Source organism: Papaver somniferum, chromosome 1 (genome assembly GCF_003573695.1).
Source record: "Papaver somniferum cultivar HN1 chromosome 1, ASM357369v1, whole genome shotgun sequence".
NCBI lineage: Eukaryota > Viridiplantae > Streptophyta > Magnoliopsida > Ranunculales > Papaveraceae > Papaver > Papaver somniferum.
The window spans coordinates 228814918-228830877 of record NC_039358.1 but is presented as its reverse complement, the minus strand read 5'-3'; positions in this window follow the sequence as shown (position 1 = coordinate 228830877).

The window sequence follows — 15960 nt, the reverse complement described above, 5'->3', positions numbered from 1 at the left end:
AGCATTCCAAGGTCAGACATTTCAAACTCCGCCATCATCGATGCTTTGAACTCTTCATACATCAAACGATCATTACCGGTGTAAATCAAGTCATCCACATAGAAACACACAACCAGAAACTTCCCATCTGGTTTGGTTTGCACAAACAATGTAGGCTCATGTGGAGATTTCTGAAAACCCATCTTGAGGAAGTAAGCTTCAATACGACTGTACCAAGCTCGTGGAGCTTGTTTCAGTCCATATAATGCTTTTCACAGTCATTACACCTTCTTCTCGCTTCCCTTTCTTACGTACCCAGGAGGCTGATCAACATAAACAGTCGCTTGTAAGTCCCCATTTAAGAAAGCTGATTTCACATCTAACTGGAATACGGGCCACGAATTCTGAGTTGATAGTACAATAAGTAACTTGATGGTGTCATGCCGCGCCACTGGAGCAAACACTTCATCATAGTCGACTCCCTTTTCTTGCACGTAACTTTTGACAACCAACCTTGCTTTGTACTTGTCAACAACACCATCTGAATTGTACTTTGTTTTATAAACCCACTTAACACCAATGGGTTTATGACCATACAGAAGGTCTGTCAACTCCCAAGTATTATTCTTCTCTATCGCTTTGATTTCAGCATCCATAGCGACTAGCCACTTTGGATCTTGAACAACATCTCTGAAGTTTAGCGGATCACTATCAGCCAATAAAGCAAAGTGAATTTGGGAAGAATCACCACCAGAAACTTGTAGTTGATAATATTCCATCCAAAAAGGTCTATTAATTGTACGACGAGGTCTTGACGCTGCAACAGATGGTTGAGAAGTTTCTAACTCAGGTGAAGTAGGTAAGCTTGATGGAGAACCTTGTTCTGTATGAGCATTTGGTGTTGCGATGTGCTGCAGTTCTGGTGAGCTTGGAGGTGAAATAACAGGAATGTGGATTTATGTACTTGTACTTCCTACAAAATCATCTTCAACTGGAATGAACTCACCAACATCTCGACTGATGAGAATTTTTTCTGTTATAGGATCAAACAACTTGTAAGCTTTTGAAACATCACTATAACCAAGAAAAACACATTTTACCCCATTTATCATCAAGCTTTTTCCGCTTCTCATCCGGCACATGAGCATAAGCGATACAACCAAATACCCGCAAGTGTGATACACGAGGTTTTTCACCGCTCCACGCGTCGATTCGTGTCATGTTTATGACTGATTGTGTAGGACTTCTATTCAGCACATAAATACTCCACTGTACAACTTCAGGCCAAAACTTCTTGGGAACTCCAGATGTGTACATCACGCTTCGCACCATATTCAAAATCGTACGATTTTTGCGCTCCGCTACACCATTCTGCTGTGGGGTAAAAGCTGCTGTAAATTGCCGTTTGATGCCATCTTTCTTACAAAAATCAGAAAATTCATTAGACTTATATTCACCACCACGATCTAACCTTAACACTAGTGGAAAATGAGGTTTTTGTGACTCACATCAGAGTCCCCCATTATCGGTAGTTGGATCGTTGACCACACATAACGGTCACTGATATGGAAAAAAAAAGGAAAAATTCCGAGAGCTTAGTAAGTCGTCTCTGATATGGAAAATTTATTTACCATCTTTCCATCAAACAACTACCGATTCAACGACCCTTGACCAGCGATGTAGAACTGGTGCTTTTCTGGGTGGGAATGTTTGCGCCATTTTGCACGGTCAAGATATGTTTAATCTCGAGATTGGGAATAACAACTTCGGTATTATCGGCCCATATATATATCTCTTCACATATCCCTCTCTCTTCACCTATCTCCTTCGCTCTCTCTCTTCCCTTATCCCTGCAGCACAAACCCTCTTCTCTCTCAACACCACCGAACGAACTAGCAGAAACTCCAGCATGAATTCATCTGATACCTAATAGAAATTTGATATACCTTCTGCGTATTTGGATTTTGTGTAATTAGGGTTTAATTTTACAAACAAAATTAGGTAAGTTAGGCTTTCAGTTTAATTTTTTCAGTTTTATTTGTTTTTTATCATTGGGTTTTAATTTTTTTTCGTTTATTCTTTGATTTCAGGTTAATCTCTCAATTCAGAGTTTCTAGGGTTTGATTTTACAAACAAAATCAGGTGAGTTAGGGTTTCAGTTTAATTTTTTTCTGTTTTTTTTTATCATTGGGTTTAATTTTTTTCGTTTCTTCTTTGATTTCAGATTAATCTCTCAATTCAGAGTTTATGGGGTTTGATTTTACAAACAAAATCAGGTGAGTTAGGGTTTCGGTTTAATTTTTATTTCTGTTTTATTTGTTTTTGTATTATTGGGTTTTAATTTTTGTGCGTTTATTCTTTGGTTTCAGGTTAATCTCTCAATTCAGAGTTTCTAGGGTTTGATTTTACAAACAGCAGGTACAGTTGATGTCAACAGTTGAGTAGGATATGATAATTATTTTGTTGGTTAGGTTTTGTTGTTGGTGATGAATGATGGTAGGATTTGTTTGGTAGAAAGGCTTGAGGAATTTTCTATGTGTGTTGATAACCTGATGGTAGTAAGTTATTTGTATGTCTTCCTTAAATTGATTGTTCTGTAACTTTGGATTTTGGCATGTGGAACTGTGTTGTTTCATTAGAAGGCTTGTATTATATGGTAGAAAATTCGTTGAGTGGAGTGATTGTATGCCTAACTAAGACATTTTTTTAAGTTCTTTGGTGTTGATTTTCATTATAAGCATCTACTGTACCGATTATGTGGGTTGAAGTGGTGAGTTTGGGGTTATCATTTCTCAAAATCTCTATTTAAAATTAAGTTCTAGATCATTTGCAGATATACATAAGAGTCATAAATGAGTTCACTGGAGGCGTTCATTGTGTTATGTACTGATTTTGGACTTCCATTTTATTAGTAGAGGATTGTAAATATTCAAATAATTAAACGTTAGTTACATCATATGGTTCAGAGCAAAGTTTCCATTTGGCAGAAATTCTTCTCATTTTTTCTTGTTTCGGTTTATTTGTTTTGGTAGAATATTTGTAGTTTGATTGTAAATTTAATGGATGCATTATAGTTTAGTAATTTAGAGCAACTTGCAATAATTGAAAGTTTTTCTAATCAGATGTTTATAGTTTCTATTCTTCGGTGTTAGTATTGATAGTGGTATTATCTCTATAGGTTTTTGTGTTATGGTTGTTAATCTTTTTCAAAGTGATTTTCTTGTGGACAAATATGGCAAGACATCCTATTGGTGGTAGCAGCAGCCGATTCAGAACTGGAAGTACTAGGTCTGCTAGTACTAGATCGCATACTACTACTCCTGCTCTAATGAAGTGAACTGGCCAAGGGGGTTGCTCAATTCACAAGGCTCTCCATCAACTGATGGTGCACACACAGCTAGACATCCGTCAACGTGTGTCTTCGTCAGATGGTGACAATTCTCCAAGCCAAGGTACTGGGAATCAAGCAGAGGGACATGGATGGCACAACGCTTTTCATCAGGAAGATAATGATCCTGGCGATACCGAGAAAAGCATGATAAATGGTATAATACAAAACTCTGTTTTTCAGTTCACTTTATGTGATATGTTATCAATTGACATCTAATTTTTTTTTCTTTCGATAGACGATCAACTTCCAGAAATTTCATTCAATTCCTTGGGACAACCAATAGAAGATATTTCAAAGAAATATGCTTCCAGAATTGGAGTAATAACTAGGAATGTTGTCTCACCACATTATGAGGATTGGAGGATAGTCTCATCGGATTATAAGGATGAAATTTGGAGGAGCCTTAAGAATGAGTACAAGGTACCTGAAGTCATCAAGGACAAGGTTTTAAGGATGGAAAATAAATCATGGAAAAACAAAAAGACTAAACTTAGAAAGTGGTGCGATAAGTTTGATATTGTTGCTGCGAAAAAGAACAATAGACTAGCAAGTGTTAGGAGAGATGATTGGGAACGCTTTGTTGATTTGTGTATTACAGATAAGGATAAGAAACTAAGGGAAATAGGGAAGGAGTCAAGAAAGCTACTGAAAGCTCTACATACTACTGGAAGGGATGGAATTTCTCGTCGTTGTCATGTGATGGAGCAGCAAAGTCCAACAGGAACTGTATCAAGATCTGTCGTATACTTGGCAACACATGTTTACCAAGAAATTCCTCAAGAACATCTTGATCTAATGGACCCTAATTGCTATGAAATAAAATGCAAGAACGTGTGGTGGAGTCAATATGTGTGTTTGAAATGTATTTCCCGCCTGCTTTTTTTTGTTAGTTTGACTCATGTTTTCGTACACTTGGCAGGGAGGCACATAAATTGGGGCATGTTCAGTTAAGGTGGATGTACCCTTAGGAGAGGTATAGACAATTCTTTAGTTACTAATATTCCTGTAGTTTATTCTTTTTTGAACTAAGTGAAACTTACATATATTTGTTTACTAACTACAAGTGCAGGATGATGAGGTACTACAAGGTTCTTGGTCGCAATAAAAATTATGTAGAAGGATCAATTAAAAAACAATATGAAGTCAATGAAGGAGCGCGCCATTGCATCGAGATACTTCCTGAAGCGAGGAGAAAGTCTTTTAAGTGTCGTGGAAAGATGTCAATGCCCAATGATGTTTATGAAGGCCCACACCCACCTGATTCACAAGGAAAACCATATCTGCTCACCACCGTAGAGTATGAACAAGTTCGTTTGTGGATATTGAGACATTCGGATGAAAATACTGAATAGCGTAAGTAAATCCTAAGTTGATTTCTCTTTAGATCATTTCATCACCTATGTATTATCTTTAAAGTTCAAACTCATGAATGTAGTACTAATCAGTGAACTTAAACCAACAGTTAACTACCACATGCTAAAGCTGTAATGAAATTTTGTTTCAGATAGATGAGGAAAATATTGAAAATATAGGCAGTACTTGGTAATTAGAAATTAAAGATGCTTATTCAAGACTTTCATAGCCTTACGTACTTGTGAGACGATCGGTTGGCCTTCTACTGAGTAATAAGAATGTATGTAAATAACCTGTAAAGAAGACATGGTTTGGTGCAGATTAGAGATACCGTTTTTACTGGGGTTACAGACATTAAATGTCCTTCAATATTTTTGTAGGAGTGGGTTGATGATTGTTTATTGGTTGAAAATATGTGAGTGCAATCTGTTTAATCGGAGCTTCAATTGTATTTTCTACAATTGCCTTGAGATATCCACATTCCCCTCTTTATATTTCTCACATCTGAGCTGTAGTGATGCTCTTTTCGGCAGTCTTTAAATTGGACCTGCATCTGTGGAAGGGGTCTAGTATATATTATTGTAGCTCATTTTTAATCATCCATGTTTCTTGCTGTTACTTTTATTTCATTTAGAGATCATGTAGTAGGCAGTGAATTTCAGCAATTATGTTTCTTCAAAATTCTGTGTGTGCTCGCTCGAAGCGAGGTTAAGCAGTAGTACTACTTGATTATGTTTCTTGATTTACTAATTAATGCTTATCACGTGTCACTTTGTGTGTTGTTTGATAGGAAGTGCGAGACATATATTTGTAATTTGAACCAAAATTTTATCGGAAGGATAAAACCTACAGACTACATTGAATGGATGCAGAAACAACTTGAAGGCACTCCCATGACAGATTTTTGTAGGATGGCAATTGGTCCTACTTTTGCTACAGTTTCGTACAACTCATATTTTGTTAATGGCCATCTGTTTTACACGATGCAGAAAAAAAATTTAATTACACAAAATAGTGGAGTCACCATGGATGCTTACACCAGCTTCAGAGCAAGTTCCAGAGATACGAACTTGGTCGATCACGATACTACGTACTACGGTATTCTACAACATATACTTGAACTGGATTACGGAGTTTTTACAGAAATTATTTTTTACTGTGATTGGGTGCGAGTCGAAGACAAAGTACATGGATAATATGTAGATCCAGATACAAAGTTGAGGTTTGTCAACTTCATAAGGTTTATGAGAAGCTCAAAAGAAGCCGACGAGCCATTCATCCATGCTTCTCAAGCTAGAAAAGTTTTTTACTGCAGAGATGTGAGAAGGGAACATTGGAATTTGGTTTTGGAATCTCCAATACGATCAGATCCCAACAAGAATTCACTGGAAGACCCATTTGTTTTCACTGCAAATACGAATGAAGCTCCGTCAATTTTGACAACTGTTGGAGATGATGAGTATTGGAATGGAGAAACTCGGGTGAGATTAATTCTATTTCTTCTTATATGTCTCTTATAGTAGATTCCATATTTATTATGTTAGCTCTTTTACTTTAGTATTAATTTTATTTTCTACAATTGGTTGTATTTCCAAGGGCACGAGAAATGGGGATACACGTGAATGAACTTTCCCAACACCTTATAATTCCACTGGTGGAAATCATGTAGCTCCCCCTGCGCACATGTGGGTTGACAAAAAACCTTGAACCTTTTTATAGTTATCATCACCCCAGCTAATATTATTAGTTGTTAAGTTACATATGTGATGTGCCCTTCTAGAATACATACAACTAAGGTTTGATTTGTCAAATTTACCTCACACATGATCACCTAGATTAGGTTATGGTTATGATTGTAGTTAAAATTATGGTTGAATCACAGAGAATTTGTATGTATGGAAATGATGCAGCAAATAAGTTTTTAGCACTGTTAATGATGAGGTTGTTGAATCTGCTGGTAGTGGTGCAGGGAAATTGAGATTGTTAGTGATGATTGAAATGATTGCAGCTATCAGTGGATTGGAAAGTATGTTGAGTTTATGATTGTGTATAACAATGAGTTTTTCTTGGATTATATAAGATGTTCAAGTGATGTGAATCATAGTTGTGGTCTTAATTAGTCTGGTAGAATGGAAATAATTATGGTTTGATCCCTGCAATTGATGAGCCAACGGTTGTCTACATGACCTATATCTAGGTTTAATCTGTCAAATTACCTCTCACATATGTGCTTCCAGCTACTCCAGGAACCAATTGCTAGAATGTCTGTCAAATTACCTTACATTGTTGTCTACATGATCTATATCTAGTAACTTATTTTGTTCTACCGTGTATTATGTACTGAACAAAGACATTGTGTTGTTGTTGATTTGCTTTACAGGAAGTCGCATGTGAACCACAGACACAACACATGGAGGATCTGCTTGATATCATTTGTGAAGTATTGGCTAATTCATTTTAATCGGAGGTGCTTAATTATCATTTTGGTTTTTTTATCAGTTCTCTATTGGTTTAGCATGTTGTTGTTAGAATTTACTAGCTAGCTTATGTATTCTCTGAACTCAGTATTTTATCCACTTTTTGTGTAATTTTGAACCCAATGGATAAATTGAATATGAATGTTAAAATTCTCGGTTTGATTACAAACTTCAGTTAAATTTGAAGGTGGATTTGAATTTCAGTGGGGATTTACTTGACTTGACTTTATAATTGACTTCAATTTGACTTGACTTGAGTTTGACTTGACTTTTGTTTGACTTGACTTCAATCTGACTTCAATGGCAGTCAAATTAATTCAGCCATTCAGGCATTTCAGCAAATCTGAATCCATTTTTTTTATATTATAATTCAAATCTACGACCGATTTCACGAGTCAGTGTCCAGTTACGCTTAGAAACAGTCTCAGTTCAGAGACCCACGACTTAGGGTCGTCTAATTAAAAGACGCTTTATCAGCGACCCCTTCAGAGGCCGTTAGAAAGGGTCATTTAACTCGGATATATGACCTGTCCTGACGGTCGCGGAACTTCTGTTTTCCACTAGTGTAAGGTCTTAATGAGACACCCTGCATCTTTCTCAACAAGAACCTTAAACTCTTTGAATACAGAAAAAGCTTCAGATTTTGCATTCAATAAGTAAACCCAAGTTTTGCGACTAAAATCATCAATAAAGGCAATAAATTACCGCTTGTTACCGTTTGACAGTGGTGTGATCGGCCCACATATATCGGTATGAACCAACTCCAACACCTTCATAGCTCGCCATTTACTTTCTTTAGGAAATGAGTCTCTGTGTTGTTTACCAACAACACAACCTTCACATAATTGTTCTTGCAAATCAATTTGAGGTAATACCTTCACCATATCTCTTTGATATAGGAGCCTCAGACCCTTGAAGTTCAGATGTCCATAAAGAAGATTCCATAACCACGATGGATCGTTCACTATACTAGAAAAACAATGAAGACCATCATTTCTCAGAAACAAAGGAAAGAGTCATTTGTACCTGGGTAATCAAGCCACTCTTCGGGTCTTCAATTCGGAAAACTCCATTCTTAAGAGTGAGTTCATAGCCCTTTTATTAGAGTTGTCCGAAACTTAGTAGATTGCTCTTCAAACCAGGAACATAAAACACATTTGAGATGACTTGCTGAGTGTTGTTTTTGGCTTGAAATTTTATATCTCCTATTCCCTTCACATCAATAGTAGAATTATCCCCAAACTTTAGAGTACTTATAAAAGTTTCATCCAAATCACTAAAAAAGGATTTATCTCCACACATGTGGTTACTTGAACCTGTATCCAAGTACCACATATCGTTTCGATGGTCAATCTCCTCTTGGTGATGACATGCCATTAACAAACTTATTTCTGTATCATCATCTTTTTTCTGCAAAATTCGACCTTTCACCATTCCTCTTACATCGACGACATTGCACTTTTGATTTATCGATAGCATGACACCATCACCATGTTCCTTGCCTTTATCCTTCTTCTTTGAAGGACTACCCTTGTTGGAGTGTTGCAGCTGCAATGCTTGTTCGACCACCTCATGTTGATTAATTCTTTGCTCGTGAATCATCAACGAACTTGTTAGCTCATCAATTGAAAGAGTATCAATATCTTTTGACTCTTCAATCGAACACACAACATAATCGAACTTCGACGTCATGGATCTCAGCACCTTCTCGATGATAACAACATCGCCCATCTTTTCACCATGGCTTCACATCTTATTTTCGATTGACATCGTCCTAGCCAAGTAATCAGAAACAGATTCACCTACTTGCGTTCTCAGATTTTCCCAGTCTGACCTTAATGCTTGTAAGTAAGCTCTCTTGACTTTTCCTGTTCCTTGATAACTTTTCTTCGAATCCCAGATTGCTTTGGAAGAACTCCTGTCAAGGGTTGTTTCCAAGATTGGCCTATCAATAGCTTGGAACAAATATTTCTTCACCTTCAAATCATGTAACCTTTCTTTATCTAACTTCAACTTGTTTTCAGGAGTGAAAGCTAGTTCTGCAACCCTATTAACTGGTTCATTAACACCATCCTCAATAAGATGCCAAAACTCCTTGGATCTTATGAAGTTCTCCATCAACATGCTCCAAGGATCATAGTGACCATCAAAACGAGGAATTGCAGGTTGCACAAAAGTTTCAGACGCCATTACTGATAGTTACTCAACTATCACTCTCACTCTCACTCTCACAACAAAGACAAGAAAAAAAAAACTCACACAGGAATAAAAGCAAACACTTTATGACCACCTAGCGCTGATGCCAGATTTTGGATATTGAAGAACCAAATCTGTACACAGAGAATGAAGAAGAAGATATACTGTTTATTGCTTAATCTTCAATACAACTTCAAGGGAAATCAAAAACCTATTTATAGATGCTACAATAAGTTAATAACAAGAAACGTGCAAAACAGAAACAACGGCACACTACCAGGAATGGCGACAAACTAGGAAGCACTACTACCGACTACTAACAGATATGACTTAGTCTACTACTGCCTTATTCAAAATACTAACAAAAATATGGTTTTTCTTTTTCATGATAGTTAACTTACGAGTTTCTCTTACTTCAGCACCATCATCAGAAGGATCAAAACAATCAGAAGAATCCCGATGATCCAGAGATCGAGAGGAAGGATAACCACCAGGAGATCTACCATGAAGCACCCTATCACCGGGTAAATATGTCGTTCTTCTTTTCTTAATTACCTCATCCTCATCAGTATCATCACAATTCTCATAATCAGTCTGACCCTCATATCTGTCATAATAACCAGGATTATCACGATAATCATGATCAGCATAGACCTTGGTTTTGTTAACAGTATTTTCTGAGACTACCGACTGAGAGAATGATCCTTTGAGGCAATTCTGGGGATATTTTGCATTAGTCGATGGAGACTTCAAAAGTTTATCACAACTTTTCGTCAGACCCATTATGATCCAGTGTTCTTGTTTGTATGGCGATGATACCTCGATCGAAGTGGTTCTTCTTCTTCTTCTTCCTTCCCCCAAAACTCTACTCTCTCTAATGAACAACAACAATAACACTTTCTTAGCTCGTTTCTAAGAATAAACCAACACTTATAATTGTCGTTAGCCTTAGTTTAGAAGTCTTATTTGTTTCCTTATCTTATTATGTCCTTTATTTAGAATTCTAGTGATTTTAGGAATGCTAGTAGTAGTCCTGGTGCAAGCCAATAAATACGTACAGTCTATTAAGTTTTGTTAAAGACATCTTACCCTTCTCTAAACAATTTAGTCGAATTCATACTATTGCTTCCTTGATTTTGTGTTATTCTTCTTTGGCATTTAGTTTTTGAAAGAAGAAATAATGGGTGGTGGCGGTGGTATGCCAAGTAGGTTTTCGATGAAAGAAAAAATGGGTGGTGGTGGTGGTATGCCAAGTTGGGCTGGGAAGAATACTAATTTAGAGACTCTTCTGGAGAACCTGATTGATTCTGTTGATTTGATGAACAATAAGGTGGAGGGACTAAGTAACCGATTCGATAAACTAGAAGATAAAGTGAATATTCTTGGTAGGAATGAGAGAACTCAGTTCATGGATGAAGTCAAATAAAAGTTAGCATAATTAACGAAATCCCAAGAAGAGGAACAGACAATATTTGTGGGTTCTCATCTAGTTTCAAAGCTATCAAATCTGAAAAAGCTAGTGGAAAATAAATTCCCTGTGGATGACGCTAGCAACAGTGAAGGCTGGAGTCTCTGTCATGATTTGGATGAAAATAAGAAGTACAAGATAGCTGCTGGAGCCTTGTTACCTCACCAGATCATTCAGTCTTTAAGATTTGAAGAAGAAAATGATTGCAGCGTTACTGAGCTTCAATGGAAACGAATGGTGGAAGACTTGTCGAGAATTGGTAAACTTAAAGACTCTCTTGCAGTTGCTGATGTGTCGGGGAGTATGACTGGAACGCCAATGGATGTTTCTGTGGCTCTTGGTTTGGTAATATCAGAGATGAGCCATGAACCATGGAAAGGAAAACTTATCACCTTTAAACAAAATCCTGATCTGAAAAAGATTGAAGGTGAAACTTTGAGATCTAAGACAGACTTCATTAGAAGAATGGAGTGTGGATTTCCACCTGATTTCAAGAGTGTTTTCTGTTGGCGCAATGCGGAAGTGTGATGGGATTTATGGAAATGATTTGAGAAATGGGTATAGGAAAAGAGGTTGGTTAATTGAAAATTATTGGTTTAAGAAAAGTGAGGCTTTGATTAATTTTTGAAATGGAAAATGTTTACAAGGAAATTTAGTGTAGCTCTTTGGCTCACTATGTTTACAAAAGGCTCTTTGGCTCTTACTAACTCTAGCTCTCACTCTACTCACTTCTTCACTCACTTGAGTTTTTGATTGTTGTTGGATGATCAAAATGAACCCATTGATTGCCTATTTATAGGATCAATGGAACACTCTAGAAATAAAACATTCTAGAGAACACTTGATCAATCTAAGATTAGTCTAGAGATTGAATATTCTAGACCATGACCAAGGGACCTAGAGACATGGAATATTCTAGAGTCTACAATTGAATTTCTAACTAAAAAAGAGAAGAGTCTAGATATCTCTAGACTGGGCCCAATCAATGGAGATAAGCCCATGGGTGTTTTAGCTAATCTAGACCATCACAAATTATCTAATATCTTTAACACCCCCTCTTAATTTGTGATGTTAAGATTTTCTCTAAAATGGTTGAACTTATCCGCCGTGACTGCTTTTGTGAATATGTCCGCATTTTGTTCTTGTGTTGGACAAAATTGGAGCTCAATTTCCTTGTTTTCTACCATCCCTCTGATGAAGTGGTGTCGTAGCTCTATATGATTCGTTCGTCCGTGGAAGACTGGATTTTTTGTCATAGCAATTGTAGACATATTGTCACAGTAGATAGTCGTCGACTGATTTTTCCTTTGTTGTATGTCGGCCATTAATCTTCTCAACCATACTGCTTCACATGCTGCACTTGTTGATGCTATGTACTCTGCTTCGGCTGACGATAGTGCCACCGTACTTTGTTTTTTGGAACTCCAAGAGATAACTTTTGTTCCCATACAGAAAACATAGCCTGATGTGCTCTTTCGGTCTTCAATAGAACCTGCCCAATCGCTATCTGTGAAGCCAATTAAATCATTATCTTTTTCTCTTGTATACTTGATGCCAAAATTCTTTGTTCCCTTGATATATCGAAGAATTCTTTTTGCGGCGGCGTAGTGTAACTTGCTTGGCTCGCTCATAAACCGAGAAACAATGCTGGTTGCATTGACGATGTCTGGCCTTGTATTTGTTAAGTAGATCAGTGAGCCGACTAGACTTCTGAATAAGGTTGGATCTACTTTTGGCGCTCCATCATTTTTTATCAACTTCTCATTAGTACCCATTGGAGTTGAAATTGGTTTGCAATCCATCATGTTGAACCTTTTCAGTAAGTCTTCCGCATATTTTTCTTGAGAAATGAATATTTCTTCTGGAGATTGTTTTACTTGAATCCCAAGAAAATATCGCATAAGTCCTAAGTCTGTCATCTCATATTCTTTCATCATCTCCTTCTTAAAATTTTCTGCCATCTCTTGTTTTGTGCTGGCGTAAATTAAATCATCAACGTAGAGACAGACAATTAGGAAATCCGTACCTTGTTTTTTAATGTAGAGGGATGGCTCACTTGGACTTTTCTGAAATCCATTATCTAGGAAATACTTGTCGATTTTGCTGTTCCATGCACGCGGTGCTTGCTTCAGGCCATATAGTGCTTTCCGTAGACGATAAACCATTTTTTCTTTTCCTTTTCGGACATATCCTTGTGGTTGTTCAACGTACACCTCTTCTTCAAGTTCTCCGTTCAGGAACGCTGACTTTACGTCCAATTGGTGGACTTTCATTTTGAGTTGAGCTGCCAAGGCTAACACCATTCGGATTGTTTCCATGCGAGCGACTGGGGCGAATGTCTCGTTGTAGTCGATTCCTGGTTGCTGGGAATATCCTTTTGCAACTAGCCTTGCCTTGTGCTTCTGAATCGAACCATCTTCGTTGTATTTTGTCTTGTAGACCCATTTCAGACCAATTATTTCTTTGTCAATTGGCTGATTAACAAGCTCCCATGTCTTATTTTTCTCGATTACTCGCATTTCTTCGTCCATGGCGTCTCTCCATTTTTCTTCTTTTGCCGCTTCCTCATATCTTTGAGGCTCTAGTGCTATAAATGCATAATTAGATATTTCATAAATATCTCTTAGGGAACGCACCTTTCTAGGTGGGGCGCTTGCTTCCGATGAACTTGGACTTTGTTGTGTTGGACTAGGAGACCTCGGGCTTGCTGGTGGAGTACTTTCTTCCTGACGTGGCTGATCTGGCTCTTCTTCGATGACTAGTGGAGACTCGTGGTTATCTGGTTCATCATTCCAATCCCAAGCTTTGAATTCATCAAAGATAACGTCTCTTGATATTACCAGTTCATTTGTATCTGGCTTTAGAAGTCTATAGGCTTTAGACTCCTCGCTATATCCGATGAATATTAGCTTTTCTCCTTTTTCATCAAACTTTTCTCTGTGTTGAGATGGAATATGTGAATATGCAACGCAACCAAAAATTCTGAAAGAAGTTATCTCGGGCTTTTTCTTATGCCAAGCTTCATATGGAGTCTTGTTGAGAACTGCCTTTGTTGGAGAACGGTTAAGGATGTAAACCGCCGTGTTGACTGCTTCTGCCCAGTAGCTATTAGGTAGCTTCCTTGCTTTTAGCATACTCCGAGCCATTTCCACGATCGTACGATTTTTTCTTTCCGCGACGCCGTTTTGTTGTGGAGTGTATCGAACGGTTAGCTCCTTCTTAATTCCATTTTCTTTGCAGTAGTTGATAATCTCTTTTGAAGTAAATTCTCCACCACGGTCTGTACGGAAAATCTTCAATTGATGGCCACTTTGCTTCTCTGCCAGCGCCTTGAATTCTCGGAATTTAGTGAATGCCTCGGACTTTTGCTCGAGAATATACACCCACATCATCCTGGTATAATCATCCACGAATAAAAGAAAATATCTTCTGTTGTTGAGTGAGGTTGTTCTTGTCGGACCGCAAATATCGGCGTGCACCAATTCGAGGGGCTTTCTTGCTCTCCACGATTTGTTTGTAAATGGAAGTCTATGAAACTTCCCAAGAATACAGCCTTCACATATTTTATCTCCATCGATGATATTGGGAAGACCAATTACCATGTTATTTGATTTAAGAACCTTCAAGGATCTGTAGTTTAGATGCCCGTATCTCAAATGCCATAGCTTTCCTTCGTCAATATGGTTGGTACTCATTGCACAATTTTCAATTGATGACATAGATAGGGGAAAGACAAAATTTCCTGACATTTTTACTTTTGCCACCAATTGATTATTAATTTTATCATAAATTGTGCATTCTCCGTCTTCGAAATGTAGTGAGTACCCTTTTCTTATAAGTTGTCCAACACTTAATAAATTTTGAGCTAGGCCAGGAACATAAAGAACATCAGATATGTATCGAGTTTTACCTGACCTTGTACGTACGGATATGACTCCTCTTCCTTCAACATTCTGGAACTTTCCATCTCCAAGTTTGACAGGCGGAATCTCTTGTTCCTCCAATTTTACGAAATATTCTTTGTTTCCTGTCATATGGCTGCTGCATCCGCTGTCGACGTACCATATACCTTGCGATTCTTGTTGCGAGGTGAGGCAGGAATAGAATACTTGATTCTGAGAATTGTTTTTCTCGGAATAGTTTGCTTCATTAAGCCAACAATCTTTCTCCATGTGATTTAATTTATCACACTTGGTGCACTTATACTTGCAATCTTCAGTTGCATGTCCAAACTTTTTGCAAACATTGCATCGGAGATTTGAGGAGTTATTTTTTCCGTACCTTTGATTGTTGTTTGTATAACCTCCTTTTCCTTTTCCACGTCCGCGGTAGAAATTTCTGGGTCCTTGATTTGACGTCGACCCTTTCTCGTACTGCGAGTTGGATGACGATCCCCCTCTGGAGCTTTCTTTTTTGGCTTCTGTATTTTTCTTCTCACTGAAATTTATTTTTGATTGAAATGCCTGCTCCAATGGTTGCTCCGCGAACCTATTTATTCTTTTCTCGTGCGCCTCGAGTGAACCCATTAATTCATGTACCGAGAGAGTCGATAAATTTTTTGATTCTTCAATGGCAGCGACGATATGATCAAATTTGAATGGTAAGCTTCTTAATATCTTTTCTACCACTCTTTTATTTTCAATGGTATCTACATAACTACTGATTTGATTTACTATGCCAGTAACTCTTGAGAAGAAATTCTGGATAGTTTCATTTTCTTTCATAAGTAAATTATCAAAATCTCGCCATAAATTTTGTAGTTTAATGGAGATTACCTTTTCTGATCCTTGGAATGCTACTTTGAGAATATTCCAGGCCTCCTGTGAAGTTTTCGCCACCGAAATTCGAGGAAAAATAGCTTTGGTTACGCCCTGTTGTAGAAACAGTAATGCTTTAGCATCTTTCTTCTTATTTTCCTTATACTCCTTTTTCTCTGCGTCCGTCCATGACGACAGAGTTTCTGCCGACTCTGGTACTTTATAACCTTCTTCTATAAAATCCCATAGGTCTTGTGAAATGAATAGTGTCTTCATTTGTAGACTCCAATAATCGTAACTCTCACCATCAAAAATTGGAATTAGACTTTGGGCATAGTT